This window comes from Cupressus sempervirens, chromosome 3 (assembly GCF_028749045.1).
Source record: "Cupressus sempervirens isolate cs-2001-9-10 chromosome 3, ASM2874904v1, whole genome shotgun sequence".
NCBI lineage: Eukaryota > Viridiplantae > Streptophyta > Pinopsida > Cupressales > Cupressaceae > Cupressus > Cupressus sempervirens.
This window is the reverse complement of record NC_143120.1, coordinates 96,852,327-96,870,436: the sequence shown is the minus strand read 5'-3', so window position 1 is coordinate 96,870,436 and position 18,110 is coordinate 96,852,327. Positions and strand designations below refer to the sequence as shown.

Sequence of the window (18,110 nt, the reverse complement as noted above, 5' to 3'; positions counted from 1 at the left end):
TTCTTCTAGACAATAGTGCTGAAGTTTGGGAGATTTATTTTTATGTTAGATTTTACATCTGTGTCAGCTGTCAGAAAATTAGTGCTGACTGGTACATGTCATTTTTAGTGGGCAGATAAATTATAAATCCACAGAGGAAGACTAAGAATCTAAGTTATAATTATTAAGAAGTTGGGGATCTAAATAAGATTCCAAAATCATGATTTACCCTAAGCTGCAGTCCTGCTTCTGTCTGTGGACTTGTATGGGGATCAGGTACAACAGTTCCTTGATATATTTTTACCCCAGGATTTATGTGCTGGGTGAAGCCATAAAAACATAAAATACAATAAAATTCCTCTGTCAATTAGACAGAATTAACTGCAGTATCTATGGATTATAGAGTATTAATGACAAAATACTGCTGATAATTCAATACCAAATGTCAAATGCTAAATGAAAATGTTATGCAGTACTATACCATATGTTCAAAATAGACTAGTAGTCAGTGTTTAAATAAAGTAACATGCATGCAAACTCAAAATACATCTTATTACTCTTCATTGAGAGCAATAACATTATGACTTGGTTCATTATAACTACAAGCATTTGTGATGCAGCTTGTGCTGGGATTTGTAAAACAAATCTGTTTGTTTGAGCACTGAGCGACACCACAGAGCTGCTCATTAATTGCCAGGAGCTTCCAGCAGCTTATTCTTTTTGGCATAATCTGTCAGCTGTTGTCAGCAGCTCTCCAGGAACCTCCAGCAGTTACCTGTTGCCGTCAGCAGCTCAACATTAAGAGCTGCTCAGTAAATCTTATTCTTTCCCTAACTTAGCAATCAAGTTATTGAAGCTGCTCTAATTGCTTGGAATTAAGTTTCGAAGCAGCAACAAGTAATAATAAGTAGGGGGTTGAATGAATGAATGAAAGGTAATGATGTCCACAAGACTGCTGGTCTAGCAGATCAAAAGGCCAGTTAAGAAGCCTGCTGTAATTTCTCAAGGTTGTTCCTTTTGTTGTGGACCATATTAGGAAGCTAGCTGTCTTGTGTAATCTTACCTCTTCAAAAAGTTCAGGCTGCTCCTTTGTAGGCTATTCTTGTACTTGATGCGAATATCTTCATATGCAACACTCTCTTTGATAAAGTGCCATTCTGTTTCCACCACTTCTTTGCTGCAGTAAGTACAGATTCTTTCTTCCCACCCTTCTTTAGGGACCTTCCATCTACTAGTTTCACATCGCAAATGATGAGAGCTGGTTCTTAATTGAGCAATTAAATTTTTGGCTTTTCCTTTAACTGCTGATTCCAAATATTCTTTATTCCCGTGTCCCCATGTATGATTAAATTCTTTCATGTAATAGGCCTTCTTCCTGCCTATCAGATTTGTCCACGTGACAGTTCTGAATTTCTCTAACACCCATTTCTTTATTTCTATATTTGTGTTTGGACACTCTTGAGGGTTAACGATCCATTTGTTCAACTACTTGCTATTTTGTTTTTTCCATTTTTTTTCCCCCCAAGTTCTAGCCCCTCCTCAGCAACGAAGTGTGAGAAAAAGACAACAGCAGTTGTGCTGTTCTGTACTCTGTATTTGCAGCCGCAAACAAAATGTTTTTTGTACTCTGTTTCAGCAGAGAAGTTACATCAGTAGTTTGTTAATTTGTATTGCTCTGTTGAGCAATGATTGCTCCAGGCAAAGTTAGTTTATATGCAGCCCTGTATTGCTGCAACTTTTGTTTGTAAACACCAGTAGTAGTTGTTAGTTGTTGAAGTTCATTTTTAGATTTCCTTCTGTAATAGTTTGTTTCAGTTTTGAATACAAAGCAAGATGATAACTTGCATACTCCAGCTTTATCTTGATATTATCTCCATTGAATTAGTTTTCCATTGCGTGGTTGAACAATAGATTTTGCAATCTCTGCGTGTTCACTCTCTGCCCTATTTTGGGGAATATATATTTCAGATTTAGGAGCATAACTTTGAGTTTTTCAGTTTGTTCTTATGCTTCTTTAATCTCAACAACTTGGACTAATTGTTTGCATAAGTAATTGCTTATCTTTTTGCCAATGCTCTCTGTGATCTGTAACCCAAATAATGATTTTAAATTTTTTTTTTTTATATTTACACATTCGCAGATTTCTTTCCCCAAATAGGATAAATATATTCAATCAAATGTTACACATGAAAGAAAAGGATAATTTGATTTAAGAAGAATTGCAATCTCAGTAGATATAAAATAAAAAGAGTTACCTATATATCAAATATCACTGCTCTTGAACAAGGTGTTAATTCATACCTCATTAGGGATTGTAGCAAATTAGGTCCTAATAAGGGACATTACATCATACTCAATCAGGCTGCTTTCTTTCCTTGTCATCAGTATCGTATACATCAATGAACTTGAACTTCAAATGAATATTGCAGGGACCTCTATCCACCTATCCTCTTCTTAACCTTTGTTTATTGTCCAATTGACTTTTTCAATGCTTTTCAAAACCTATCATATTCTTTTGTGTTCCAAACTGTTTATTTTGCATTCACCTTTGTAAGTCTTTCTCCATATGCTCGCCAATGTCTTTACATACTGAATTTGCTCTAATCATCATATTGATGTGAGTTTTGTTTGACTACAACATGCAAAATTAAATATTTAGTATTTCAATTGAAACACTGAATCTCAAACTCTCTTTTGAATAATGATACGAGTTTTGCTCGACTGCAACATATAGAATCAAAAATTGAGTATTACAATTGAAACACTAAATCTTCAACTCTCTCTTGAATAATGATGCTCATATGCTAAATAGTGTATCTGGATTTTGTGATCAAATGAGACAACCTCAAGGTTCCTTCTTATTGTGGATTTAGTGACATGATAATTATCACAAAGGCACATATCTTGTTCATTCAGTGAATATCAACTCCAACTTCCTCTAACCAACATAACTGTAAGAGAAAGTGTTTAGAAAGCTAATCGACTCCTAGAATGCAAGAAATGTGTGGATGTCTTTGTCACTCTACTAGATTTAGTTGTGCCATGAACATCAATTAAGTTAGTGCGCTCTTTAAAAGGTAAATGTAAGATGCTCAAATTACCACCATTCCATTAACACCATCCATTGATGCATATCAATGTGTAAACAATAATCAAAGTTGAGTTTATAATATGCCATTTGACTATGAGAGGCAAACCTATGATCAACAAGCAGCTAGTGGTTTGGTCTAAGCAAGTTCATCAAAGGTACATCCAAAATATCTACCATTCAACTAAACACATAGGAAATGTAGAAACCGTGCAATATTCCAAAGCATGCAATACTCTACTCTAAGTGAGGAAATGTAGAAACCATGCAATACTCCAAAGCAACACAAGTAATCCACCATGAAGACCAACAATGAATTAATAATTACTTTGATAGCATTATGACAACAATTTCTCTAAGTTTCCTCCTACTCTAGTTTACTTCTAAATCTAATCTTCTCTCTAATAAAACACAAATGAGTACACCTTGGCCTTTTATGGCTGTTCAATTATAATAAGGGCCAAGATCAATTCAAGATTAAGGACTGAGATTTAGCCAACAAAGCCCTAACATACCCAAGTTCTACAATCATTAAATGTTCATCCAAATTATCATGGTACTACTGTGTTGGCCAATAAGAAAATTACAATGCTTTTGAGAACCGATAACAAAGTGGATTAGGTAGAAGCATGATGTGGACTCCACATGTACAGTCTGACTGACTGTGCTTGGACATGCGTAACTGGAGCCTTTTGATTGGTTGAAAATGAGTGGGCACCACTTCAACATGCTTGCCTTATAGATTTGATAAATATTTCTTGATGGTGAGAAAATATATATTGATGCTCGAAATTTTCCAGTTTTAGCCTGATGGTGATGGCATGTAAAGTGTTTCATCTTCATGAACTTTTCATCCTTGTTTTTGGAAATTGTTTGAAGTTGTCTCATTGCCATGATTTTGAACTTGCTTTTACTCGCAAGCTTGAATATCTCTTTCAATGCCTTGTCCTTAATCTTCTTTTAGTGATCGAGTCTTTCACATAGTTGGATCTTTCTAAGTGAGCTTGGATTTCTGAATGAAATTCAAGTTCTGATAATTTTCTCTACTTGTGTAGACCTTGATTTTTCTTGTGCCAAATTTGTTCTTCAAATAACACTTTGATTATCTGACCTTGAGCCACCTTCTTGTTCGAAGTTTTGAGCCTGAGTTTCTTTGATGGAAGGTTGGTCATTTGTGAATTCTTGCTTAAAGTCCTTGAGCTTGACATTGCCAACATCTTTTGTTCTCTAAGCATCTCCTTTTAAAAGAAAATTACCTTGCAAAACAAAGGAGAAAAACAATCTTATGTTAAGTTTGCAAAAATGATTAAGAAATAGACTAAGGCACTCCTGTGACAAATTTGACTTGATTATTGAAGTTGTACCCATGTAAGCTTTATATGAAAAATTGAAAATCTATTAGCTCCACATTTCAACCTGATTTATATACTGTTTTTTCTTGTTTTCTGAGTTTTTTAGCCAATTTCAGATCCGACTTTCATGGGCAGTACCTTAGTTGCATTTCAAAATGGCCAAATTTGTAAAGAGAAGCATTGTGGAGTTCTAACCTGTCTAGGAACAAAGGGCTGAAATCAGGGGTCAGGATGGAGCATTTTCCTTGCCTCTTTATCATTGTGCAATCTGCATTCTGTTAGTTTTTATAGATCTCTGATAGACAAAACTATTACAGTAAATAACAATAGAGACTCTTAGTTGTATGACTGCGGAACCGATTTGATCTTCAAATGGAGACTGTTCTGTGATTGCTGAGATGACAATGATCTTCCAATGATGACTGCTAATAACCCGTACTGTAGAGTGAATATAATAATAGTCTTTCAGCAAAGAGTGCAGAGGAGAAGGTTGAGAATGATCCTGTGATGATAGTGCAGATCGCTGGGACTTATAATGCCTTGTATTGATTGTTATCCTCAGCGATCTGCCTATCCATTTATATAATGGTGAAGGGTCACGACCCCCATAGAGTCATGACTCTATGTGGCCTTTGGCCACGAAGAGTCATGCCTCTACAGTGGCATGACTAACAACTATTTTTTAGTGTAATATACACAAAGCCATCGGTAATATATTCCCACACTGCCGATATAAGGTTCGCTGATACAACATTGCCGATACAATAAAGATTGCAGATATAATACAGTCTGTCTATATTTCTATCTGCCGATAATGTCATTACATGTCTGTTAATCTAAACACACACACACACATATAAGTAACAATAATGAACATTTATCTGAGAAACTAAATGCAGATTTGTATATATCAGATGAGCATCATTACTTCTACTGATGCTCTACATTAACACTCCCTCTTAGCAAGGGAGAAGTAATACACGTTTAGATTTCAGAATAGAATATCTGAACACTTTATCTGATCTTAACACTTTGAAACAGTGACTGGTCAAATAATAAAAATCACCATGCTATGAACACTATCATAACGTACATTATGATCTCTAATTGTCTGAAACAATATCTAGAGTAATCATAATGAATATGTTATCTATGATCTCTAATTGTTCGAAACAATATCTAGAGATGTCCATAATAACAAAATAAATTCGTTGCTCATGATCTCTAATTGTCCAAGACAATATCTAGAGATGTCCATGGTAACATAATGGGTTTGTTATCTATGATCTCTAATTGTCCGAAACAATATCTAGAGATGTCCATGATAATAGGCCTATCATTTGCAAGATCGTCAACTTACAAACAATTACCTTCTGAATAAATATGTCCATGAAAGATTGTCACCTCTCATTACATATCTGATGCGACTAAACAACAATAGAAGCGTAAACTCACACGAATTGAAAATTTAAATTCAATATTCAATATTACAAATTAATCTACCAAGTTTTTCTCTGAAGTATTTAAACTTCACTTTAGCAAGAGGCTCAGTAAATATATCAGCTGTTTGCTCATTAGTACTAATGTACCCCAGTTGAATGATTTCTTGATTCACCATATCTCAAATGTAGTGGTAAGGAATTTCAATATGTTTGGATCGATTTTGGAAAACCGGACTCGTTGAAAGCTTGATGCAACTTTGACTATCACAATGAATCACAGTGGGCTTCAAAAGTCTTTTGAACAAATATGCTAACAACTTCCGTAGCCATACCGCTTCTCTAGCACCCAAGGAAGATGCAATGTATTCTCCTTTGGTAGAACTTAATGCAATTGAAGACTGTTTTCAGCTGAACCGAGAAACCATACCAGATCCTAGACTGAAGCAACATCTAGAAGTACTCATACGTTCAGTAGGCCTGCATGCCCAACCGGAATTAGAATATCCATGAAGTTTGATGTTGACTTTATCATATTTGATTTCCATGCCAATAGTACCCTTTAGATATCGCAAAATATATTTAGCTGCATGTAGATGTATCTTCTTTGGTGCACACATAAACTGACTCAAGGTGTTAGTAGCATAACATATGTCAGGACGAGTATTTACCAAATACATTAAAGATCCAATAATCTGCCTGTAGTAAGTAGAATTTGTAGGTTTTGATTTGATCATATCATCTTTCAATTTGTGTAGATTGACTTCCATAGGAGTGGAAGCTGGTTTACATTCCATCATTACAAATTTTGTTAAAATGTCGATTTCCTTGATTCAAAAGAATGTAGTTATCCTATTGTCAGACTTCTAATCCAAGAAAGTAGTGAAGTAGACCTAGGTTTTTCATTTCAAACTCTGTTGCAAGTTCTTGTTTGCATTTCTTTATGAGATGTTCTTCACCTGTTATTAACAAATTATCAACATATAACACAAGAATAATCATATCATCACCATATATTTTGAAGTATAAGTTAGGATCAACTTTATTTTTAGAATATCCTAACTTCATTAGATAGTTGTCTATCCTTTCATACCACGCTCTGGGAGCCTGTTTGAAACCACAAAGAGCTTTTTTTAATTTACAAATGCGAGTTTTGCTGTCATGAGTGTTGAATCCTTCTGGTTGCTCGATATAAACTTCTTCAATTTTGCCATTTAGGAATGTTGTTTTGACATCCATTTGATATACCTTCCATTCCTTGGATGCTGCAATATCCAAGATGGTTCTAATTGAAGTATATCTAGCGACTGGTGCAAATGTTTCTTCATAATCAATGCCTTCTTTCTGTGAGAAACCCCAGGCTACAAACTTGGCTTTGTACTTTTCAATGCTGCCATCAGAGGCATGCTTAATTTTAAACAACCATTTTGAAGAAACAACGGATTTGTTTTTAGGTCTTGGTACAATATCCCATACATCATTTTTTAGTATAGAGTTATTTTCTTCAATCATTGCTTCTTTCCAAGACTGATTTAAAAGTGCTTCTTTAACATTAGAAGGTTTAGTTTTTATAAGTTCAGTGAATAATGCAACATAACATAATTGATTTCTCGTTCGTTTACTTTCTTGAATCACTTCATTAGGTTCAACCTGATTTTCTTCTATCATTTTCCTAAGTGGCCTCTTTTTATTGTTGACATTTTCAAAATCTTCATGATTAGACATAGTGGAAGAGGATGGTTCAATATCATTCTCCCTCTCAATTTCTGCTTGGTGATTTTCATCTACTTTAGGAATAGATTCAGTAATGGATTCATCAATGTTTCTAGGAATATTAAAGGTGATATCTTCTTCAAATTTCACATCTCTGCTAATCTCAATTGTTCTTTGACTTGGAATGAAGACCCTGTATCCTTTTGTTGTTTCACTGTATCCAATAAGTATCCCCTTCTTTCCGGATGGTTCTAGTTTGTTATTTTCTCTTTAGGAATGTGGATATAAACAGGACTTCCACATATTCTTAGATGACTTAGATTAGGTTTAATGCCCGTAAGTACTTCTTTTAGAGTGGTGTTCTTTAATACTGAGTGTGGACATCTGTTTTGAATGTAGACTGCAGTGTTAGATGCTTCAGCTTAGAAGGAAGTATGAAGGTTTTGATCATGCATCATTGCTCTGGCTGATTCAACATTTGATCTATTTTTACGTTTAGCAACTTCATTCTGTTGAGGATTATAGGGTACAAAAAACTCCCTATTAATCCTAACAGCAATGCAAAAGTTCTTAAAAATATCAGAGATGTATTCACCTCCATTGTCTGACCTTAGAATTTTTATTTTCTGTCTTGATTGATTTTCAATTACGGCTTTGAACTCTTTGAATTTTGATAAAACTTCAGCTGATTCTTTCTGTTTCTGAAAGTGGATTCAATTTCTTCTAGAGTAATCATCAATAAAAATTACATAAGAGAGGCACCCATTAAGAGAAGGTACAGACATAGGACTGCAAAGAGCAGTGTGGATCAGTTCAAGAATGGATTTTGATTTGTGAACACTTTTAAGAAATGATTGCTTAGTATTTTTGCCTAAAGCACATCCTTTGCAAATACTTAAGTGATTAGTTTTGAGACTAGGTAAACCTTTTACAATTTTTCCTATGGATAATAATGCATGATAGTGAAGTTGACCTAGCCTCCTATGCCAAATTTCGGTTAAATTTGCAGTTTCATGACTAAGAGCTAGGTTTTGATTATTACAAAGATTATATAGACTTCCATCTCTAAATCCGATGGAAATGGCTTTCTTGATATTAGAGTTCTTTGGCTAAGAGAGAACTTTGTCCTATTTGAAAGTGATTATGAATCCTTGATCAGCAAGACCAGAAATAGAGACCAGGTTTCTTTTTATTCCTGGTACATATAAAACATTTTTGAGTTATAGAGTCCCGAATTTAGGTAAATTGAGCAAGAACCAATCCTTTTGATAGCATGAGTAGAGTTATCTCCAATGTTAACTTCTTCTGAGGATTGTTTTGAGTAAGTTTCAAAATTGTCTTTAAAACTGGTGATGTGCCGAGATGCTTCACTATCTATAATCCAAGTGTTGTGGTTTGAATTTAATTCACTTGAAAGGGCTAAGTAAAAAGCATAGTTTTCTCTTTCTTTCTCTACTTCCTCTCCTTTGATTTCTGCTAAGACTGCTTGAATTCTTTTCTTTTCAGGGCAGAAGTTATGGGAGTGACCAATTTTTTCACATTCGAAACATCTAACTTTGGACCAATCACGTTGCTTATATGATTTGTTAGATTCCCTTTTGTTATGTTTGAGTTTTCTTTTCTTGTTTGAATTTACATGGAGTGCTTGAATGTCTCCTTCTTAATTTGTACTTAGTCCTCTTGAGACTAATCTCGATTCTTCTTGTGTGCATTCATTCTTTAATAAATCAAATTTAGGGAGTTCGGGTCGAGAGCTTAAACCTCGAATAAATGTTTCCCACGATAGAGGAAGACCCCTTAGTGCTATCATGCTGAGTTCTTTGCCATCAACTTGATTTTCCATTGTTGCAAATTGATCTTTTAATTCAGAAATCCTTAGAAAGTAGGATGTAATAGATTCTCCATTTTTCATCTTTATATATAGTAGATCTTGTTTTAGGGTTAATAATCTACTAGTATTGTTGATTTCAAATGTATCTCTTATAGTGGAGAACATCTCAAATGCAGTCTTGAGACTGGATATGGATGGAAGAATATTATCTTTTTACAGAATATATTATAATTTTCATTGCTTTGTTATTGTGTCTTTTCCATTTTACTTTCTCTGGATCATTTTTAGGCATGGATATATTTGTTTCAATATACTCCTCTAATTCCATTTCTCTTAATATTATCATTACTCTAATTTTCCATGATGATAAATTTGTTGCACCCTCAAGCCTATCTTCTAGTCTTACATGATTCACCATTTTGATTTAATAATATAATTTAGCTTTTGTAAATCTGAGACTTTAGATTTTAATTCTAAGTAATAGCTTTTTTTATCATAATGGCTCTGATAACATGTTAGTTTTTATAGATCTCTGAAAGACAAAACTATTACACTAAATAACAATAGATACTCTTAGTTGTATGATTGCAGAACCGATTTGATCTTCAAATGGTGACTGTTCTGTGATTGCTGAGATGACAATGATCTTCTAATGATGACTGTTAATAACCCGTACTGTAGAGTGAATATAATAACAGTCTTTCAGCAAAGAGAGCAGAGGAGAAGGTTGAGGATGATCGTGTGATGATAGTGCAGATTGCTGGGACTTATAATGCCTTGTATTGATTGTTATCCTCAGCGATCTGCCTATCCATCTATATAATGGTGAAGGGTCATGATCCCTGTAGAGTCATGACTCTACGTGGCCTTCAGCCATGAAGAGTCATGCCTCTATGGTGGCATGACTAACAACTATTTGTTAGTGTAATATACACAAAGCCATCGGTAATATATTCCGGCACTGCCGATATAAGGTTCACTGATACAACATTGCCGATACAATAAAGATTGCAGATATAATACAGTCTGTCTATATTTCTATCTGCTGATAATGTCATTACATGTTTGACAATCTAAACACACACACACACACACACACACACACACACATATATAAATCAATAATGAACATTTATCTGAGAAACTAAATACAGATTTGTATATATCAGACGAGCATCATTACTTCTTCTGATGCTATACATTAACATAAGGGCGGCATTCTTGTGTTTGGAATCCGACCCTATGTTAGTATTGTTCCTGATTTTATTTTGACTTTTAAACTGCCTTCTAGCCTTGCCAATCCTCATTTCATGCTTCCATTTTTTGATTTGAGCGTTGATTTTTCGTACTGCAGCTGATCAAAGTTCTTTTTGATTTAATTTCAATCCATTTCTTGCTCTATGTCAAGATTATTCCTGATTTTATTTTGACTTTTAAACTGCCTTCTAGCCATGCCAATTCTCATTAATGCTTCCATTCATTGGTTTGAACGTTGATTTTCATAATTTGAGCTGATCAAAGTTCTTTTCCATTTAAACCATTTCAATCTATTTCTTGCTCAAAATTTCAATCTTCTTTCTTCAAAACATCATTGATTTTGTCTCTGGCTTTTATTTTTCATCATTTCAACCAACTTAAACTTGAAAATTTTCATTGAAATCTCCTTTATGTTTGGGTGGGATTTTCAAGTTGTCAAGATTTTGTTTCGAAAGAAAGGCAAAATTTCAAGGCCTCTCGAGAATATGAATCCTAAGAGGTGGTTGGGTTTTGACCTCCTCTCGTGATTATCTCTTAATACTTTGATCTTTTAAACCCTTAGACTTCATCGAGTCCATTTGATCTTCTAACTTTTGACCCTTGTATCCTCATTTATAATTCTGCTTTAGAATCTTGCCCTTTGGTCACTCAGTTTTGCTTAGACTAGGGTGGAAGTTTATGGGATGTCTGTATTTAGAATCTTGACAGGGGGTTACATTCTGATCAGTGCTAGGATTACCCCTTCTTGGCATGGTTTCCATTTTGTCAATTCATGTGTGAAGGCCACTTTCAAAGCTCATTTTTATGGTTTTTCATTCTGATTTGCATCATAAGTTGATCAAAACTCATCAACAGCTGATTTCGACCCTTATTCATCATCGCAATTTGATCACCTATCTCCAAGATTTGGATTGGTTTCCTTCTTTCATTTTCAGTTTTTATCATCCTTATCAATTTGGAGTCGAAATATTTGCTTGGATTGCCCTGAAACTTGTGTGGAATTATGGGGTTTCTCAAGATTTTGGCTTATTAGAAAGGTGGATTTTGAGGTCTGTCAGAATTTGAAATCTTGAGACCAAGTCGGAAATCCACCTGTTCTTAGGATTATCCCAAAGAGGAGGGATCTCAATTGAGCATGCTTCTTACTGACCTGGTCTCATGATTATCTTAAAGGAGAGGGATCTCAATTGACCATGGTTCTTATTGAGATGGTCTTAAAATTATCCCAAAGGGGAGGGATCTCAATTGAGCATGCTTCTAATCCCTTTCAGACAAAATCGAAGCTTGCTTAGTTATCTTATAGGAAATTACAACTTTGGTGATCATGCTTACCTCTCTTTTTAGATAGATTCATCTGTAAGCTGAATTCTGGAACTTTCTTTTTCCACTTCCCTACTCAAATTCTGTCCATTCTTATCTCAATTTTCATGCCTTCTTCACAATCATTTAATTTGACACTCACTTCTTTCGTTCATTTGCTCCTTCTTGATTCAATCATATTTTAACCCTTTGAAGATATGAACTCATCTCAATTTTCATTCTTCACTCTTAACATCAATGCCGTTTGGATTTGTTCCTCATCACAATTTTCATGGCTGTTACCTTTGATGGTGCTTTCGATTTTTCTTTCCTCTTTATCATTTCTCTACCATCTTGTCAAGGTGAGACCCTTGGATTCTAGGCTAGACTCTTAACTCTTAAATGGGAAAAGTTGCTTAAACTCATTTCTTAGATTTGGAGAATGGAAAATTGTTTCCAAGATCATCTAAGACCACTACTCTTACTACCAAAGCAAAAAAGAGGGCGTCCCCGTTGGCAATGGGGCAGTGGTGTGAAAATCTCACAACACCATCCATTATTAACTTTGGCTTGTAGAGCATTTTCAGCTCACTTACAATTAAAAAATTCTTATGACTGCAAAGTTTTGTCAACCATCATCTTAGTTTTACCATGCAAGCTGGCAGGATCAAAGCTTTGCTAGCAATTGTAGTGCCCTTTTTTGGAATTGTTCTAAATGTTGCCCAAGCACATTGTAAATATCAAGTCTGCTGCCTTCCTTTGTTTGAATGGTGATCATTGGTCTCTTTGATGAATGGTATTGCTCAATGGTTAGATCTTCCTTGATTGATTTTATGAGGTATGGGTGAGTAATGGTTGATAAGTCCCCTTCATTGCTTGGAATAAATCCATCACCACCTTCATAAGGATTGAGTCACCACTTTTGGTTGTTGCCTTTGAAAGTATTATCTTATTCCCCAAGTTAATCTCCCTTGGATCTTCCCTTCAAATGAAATCTTCTCCCCTTTATATCCTTTAATGTTAGGGAGACAACCTCTTCATAATAGTAATTATTTTTCACAGTTACCATGCTTTGAAATGGTCACAATTCTTCATCATTGCTTCCCTAGAGCCACTTCCTTATCTTTTTTCCATTCCTTTCTTCTTTATTGATGCTTCTTTAATTGCTTTTGCTCCTTTCTTCATTCCTCCTCCCGCTTTCAAATTAACTTCTGTCCCATTTATTCTTATGTTGAGGGAGTCACCATGCTTCATTGCATGCCATTTGGCCTTTTCATATAATTTATTTAGTTTGTAATTATATTAGATAATATTAGATGATATTTATTATTTATATATATTTTAATTTTTTTATTATCATTTTATAAGTTCTATTTCAAGAAGTGGGTATTACAAAAATAAAGTGAATCTTAGATTTTTACCTTGGAAATCTTAAATGAAGGAAAAATCAGCTTTGGCAGTGGCAACCGGTCTTTTACTATAAGGCATTAAGTTATTGGCAAGTACAATGACTATACTGTAAGGTATGGATGCAATTGTAATGTCCCCTCCCGGACTAAATTTGAATGTTGTAACTTGCAACCATTCGTCAGTAAATATAGAAAAATTATATGTGAAACACATTAAAAATATTGGATTAAGTAAATATTAATCTAAATACTACCCATACTACCCTTCCTAATCCTTCAGAAGAGATCCTTCTCAAACCAGCTAACCCTTTGGTGAGAATTTTATCTCGATTAGGTAATTATCATATAAAGAACGTCTTCCTTAGGCCTCTTTGGGATCTCTGGTAACACTACTTGGTAGAGATCCCACCTCTAACCAACTCTCTTATCTCTGACATATGCATATGTTTGACCACTACAATATATATTGCCTTTAAGAGATTCTCTAGAAATCTCTCTCTGGATCCCAATTTGGAATCCCGACATTCAATCAAGAATGTCCTCTAATCTCTAAGTTCTCTTTATAAGAAACTAAACATTGAAACATGAATGTCCTCTACTATAAGAAACCAAACCTGTATAGTAGTAGCAAATACCGATCGAACTCGAATTATGGTTAGATTGGTGACCATCGAAACATTGGTAATATGCTTTTAAACACAAACAACAGGATGTTCAATTACCTGAGTTACCTTCCATAAGGAACGTTCAACAATACTTAGAAATGTCTATATTGGTTTGTACCCATAGATTGGACGTTTTACATAAATGAATACACGGTTAAGTAACACTGGTATCTGGTTGCCTTCAATTGCCTACCTCTTCACGCAAATCATATCATTGGATAGAGTCCGTTGCTAAACCGCTTAGTTCAGACTTTTGAGGACTGTATTAAACTTTCCAATCCTCCCGATTGTTCTGGTGTCTTACGGACTCGTTACTCCTATTGTGCTAGCCCCAGTCTGTTTGTTGTTCCCCTACGTGAAGTCAGGCCTCTTATCTGCTCGCTTTCTGCAGTGAGAATGTGCAGCAGTGACACTCCCAAACCCCACGTTATGAGTCGGTCTGCCTGCGATTTTTAATACTACCTCATTGTTCTTTGATAACAGAAATGGCCACTAACACACACCTACTGGTTGACTCAGATACCTCTAGTTAAGCTCAGAAAATCTCTCTAAATACATTTGTGAAATGACTTACTTTTGAATGCCGTCCACAATTTTGAATGCCGTCCACAACTATGATGAAACACTGAGTAATGCTCCACGTTTGGTTATGAATGAAGCCTTCGATGAGTTGCTGGGGCTATGTCCAACTTCTCCACTGTCTCAAGGGGTTTCGTCCTCGAGAGTAATCCTGTCACATTTAAGCAATCTATTGTGTTTTGAACAATATCATATCTCATCGTGTCAATCCCAAGGAAACTAATTGCTTTTATAACCTCAATATGAGGGGAAGTACAAACAGCTAGGCAATATGGGATAAAAGCCATTTTTGTTTTTAGTCACTTAAGTTACTTTTGTTATAAAATGACTTTAAGTCATAAAGTAACTTTATAAATCCACTTTATAAAATAAAGTGACTTAACTATAGAAAAGCTCCTCCACTTAAATATTTTCCCAACGAAACCAAATAAACTCCTGTGACTGGTTGGCATCCTCAATATTAATACCGTTAGCCTATTTGGATGGAGAGATAGACCAACAAGGTGTCAGTAAGGCCTAGCGCGGAGAAGGGGACATTACATCTACCCATCTTGATGGGTCTCTATAAGAACTGAAGTATTGTCAACAAAGATTGATAAATTTTATCTACAATGTTATGTCTGAAACAAAAGCAATTAATAATTTATGCCTTTAGTTTGATCTCAAATAGTATTCTCTTCTCAGTAATATTTTCTTCTATTCTTACCAAAGTGATCTCTTTAGTACTTCGTATTTTTTCCAGGTTTGATATCTATGTTTATCACTGCTCTGTCTTTATTGTTATCTCTGTCTATCATTGCTTCGTCTTCTATTTTTCTGCTATTAATAATTAATATTCTTCCCTTATAATTCTTATATCTGCTCCTTAATTCTTATTGCTATAGTTTATTGATATTTAATGTTATTGTTATTAATCTCTCTATATTTTCTCTTTATCATTGTTTGTTTTTCTGAGTTCATTGTTTGTTTTTCTGAGTTCGCTATTTGTGGCAAATCTTTGACTTTCTTGGCCTATTCCTGACTTGTAATTATTGGTAGTTGTTTATTGTTTCTTATAATACTTCTGCCACGTAGCTTGTTCTCATTGATGACTGCTTTTTAGTAGTTGATTCAATGTCCTTTGTTCCCTATTCCTTATTGCTATCTTCCTTTCTTGTTACCAGCTTCAACGCTAAGTATTTTGTATTTCTTTCTTATTATCCTCTATATCCTCGATGCTACTTCTGATCTGTTGCGTATGCCATTGCACTCTTAGTTTGTCACTGTCAATTATAAACACTCGGTCCTCTCTTTTCTTTTTACTATTTCTTATTATATTTGTGAAGGTTGTAGCTTTTGTCGGATTGTTTTTATCGTGAGTTACCTTGTTGATGGTAAATCACCTTTAAGATAAATATCTTATATATATAATATATATTATATATGTAATATAATATATATTATATATGTAATATAATATATACAATATATATTATATATATTATACATTTTATATTATTATATTATAATATAATAATATATTACATATATGCTTAAAGATGAGTTATAGATATGGTTATTTATATTAACTAATGATGATTAACTATAGAGACATGTATCTTCATTAGACATGTCTCCTCTCATATTTATGAGTCTTCAAATCTGCATTTGGAAATCATCTATCACATTGGCAATGTTAGTACATTTGCAGATACGATCCATGTTACTCAACATGGTATCAAAGGCATGCTGCAAATGTAGAAAAGGAGATGAAAATGACAGATTATTTTTCTAGGAAGCTTTAAGAAAAATATTTAGGAAGAAAAACAATAATATTGGAATGGGATAAAACAGGAAGGATGATGCAATAGAAGTGGCAAGTGAAATAGTCAGCACAATAGCCGGGGAGTGGCAGGCTGTGTGTACAAACAGCAGATTGGCTCTAAAGAAATTTTCGATCCCTTATTTGGAATGCTCGAAACATTATTCTCTTAGCTGTGGAGGCAAATTTATTCTTAGGGGGCGATGCATTTTCCTAAGACAAGTATCTCTTATCCACGTGAATAAGAGCCCAATAAACATAAATAAGAGGCTTTCAATAATATATAAATATTACACAGCAATAGTTTGAAGTCAGTATATAGGAGAAGACAATGCATACCAAGAAAATCGTCAATATATTATCTTTAGAAATAGGATGAATATGCATGATGATGTGCGTACAAGCCAAGAACGATGGAATTGTTACAGCGAACAAAACAGACATTGAACTTGGGACTTCTTTCTTGTAAAGCAATTTCAAAACACTGTGTTTAACAATAGACTTGCCAAATAGAACCTGACAAGAAACCTTATCTACAAGTAGTGACTTAATTGAGGAAGCTTCCATGTACTGTTGGGATTTAGTTAAAAATCATCTTCTGATTAGAATCGCACAATGTTACATATACGCAAATGGGCAAGTATGGATAATAGCAGCCATACATAGTTACAATCAAACAATATACAATGAAGATGTTTTAATAGCTGCAGATAATAAAAATTTAAAACCGAGATGTTTGTACATGGTCAAGAGATACGAACAAAGAGTATTGACAACAATTTCACATGCCATGTTAGTACAGGGCACCCACCGCAAATCAAGTGGGAAGTAAACAAAGCTGATATAGTATAACCACGGAGGTACACGTGGACGGAGAAAGGTAAAATCAGGTATCATTATACTTGTTTGGTATTTATCATTATATATAATTTAATTTAGAAACATAGCATTAATGTTTTTATTTATGAATATATATGATGAAGAGTTATATATATGTAATTAGTTAAAAGGACATATACTTTTTATTAGAATAGTAACATTAATTTTGAGTATTATCATTACAATCATTCATTTTTAATTTTGTATTATTGTGAGATAATATAAACCTAAATTTGTGATCTCTAGTAATGGACATATATGTCTTTCAATTCCATATTCGTTTTAATAATGTGTTAAATCTGTAACTTGTTAAGCATACTGATCTGATATAGCATGATAAGTAGAGGACCAAGTCTTTGCATTATTCCTTCTTCAAGATCGGCATCTATCCTTAGGAGGTTATATTCGTATTAATCTAACAACATTTGTTTGTGTTTGTAATTAATATTTAATTACCCTTAGAAAGTTGCCAACTTCTAGAGGTTTGGCAAATGACTTTTGGAAGAGACATGTCCCTTGCCTCCTATACTTATAGAGGATAAGGATGAAGTCTAAGAGCACGCACGATCAAATAGAAGTCTGCTCTTTAGTCATTACTGCCCTCATTCGAATTGCAGAAATAGAAGACAGAATTCTGAGTTATATCTCTAATTCAATTAAAGGCTATAATCTGAAGTTATTCATAGCAAGCTATAAGGAAATAAAGAAGGTAGATTTCAGTCTATATTCAGTCCAAGGATATTTGCAGAAACTTTACATAATGAAATATGTATATATGGAAAAATTAAAAGTACTAAAGTGGATCGAGTATTGTCTCAA

At 34.2% G+C, this 18,110-nt stretch overlaps 1 protein-coding gene across 4 annotated transcripts in view; it reads left to right on the top strand.

Annotated features, from left to right (window-relative positions):
* Nucleotides 1–18,110, top strand: part of LOC149564957 (general transcription and DNA repair factor IIH subunit TFB1-3-like) — a 275,928-nt gene that overhangs the window by 43,311 nt on the left and 214,507 nt on the right. The gene's annotated exons all lie outside the window — the stretch shown is intronic.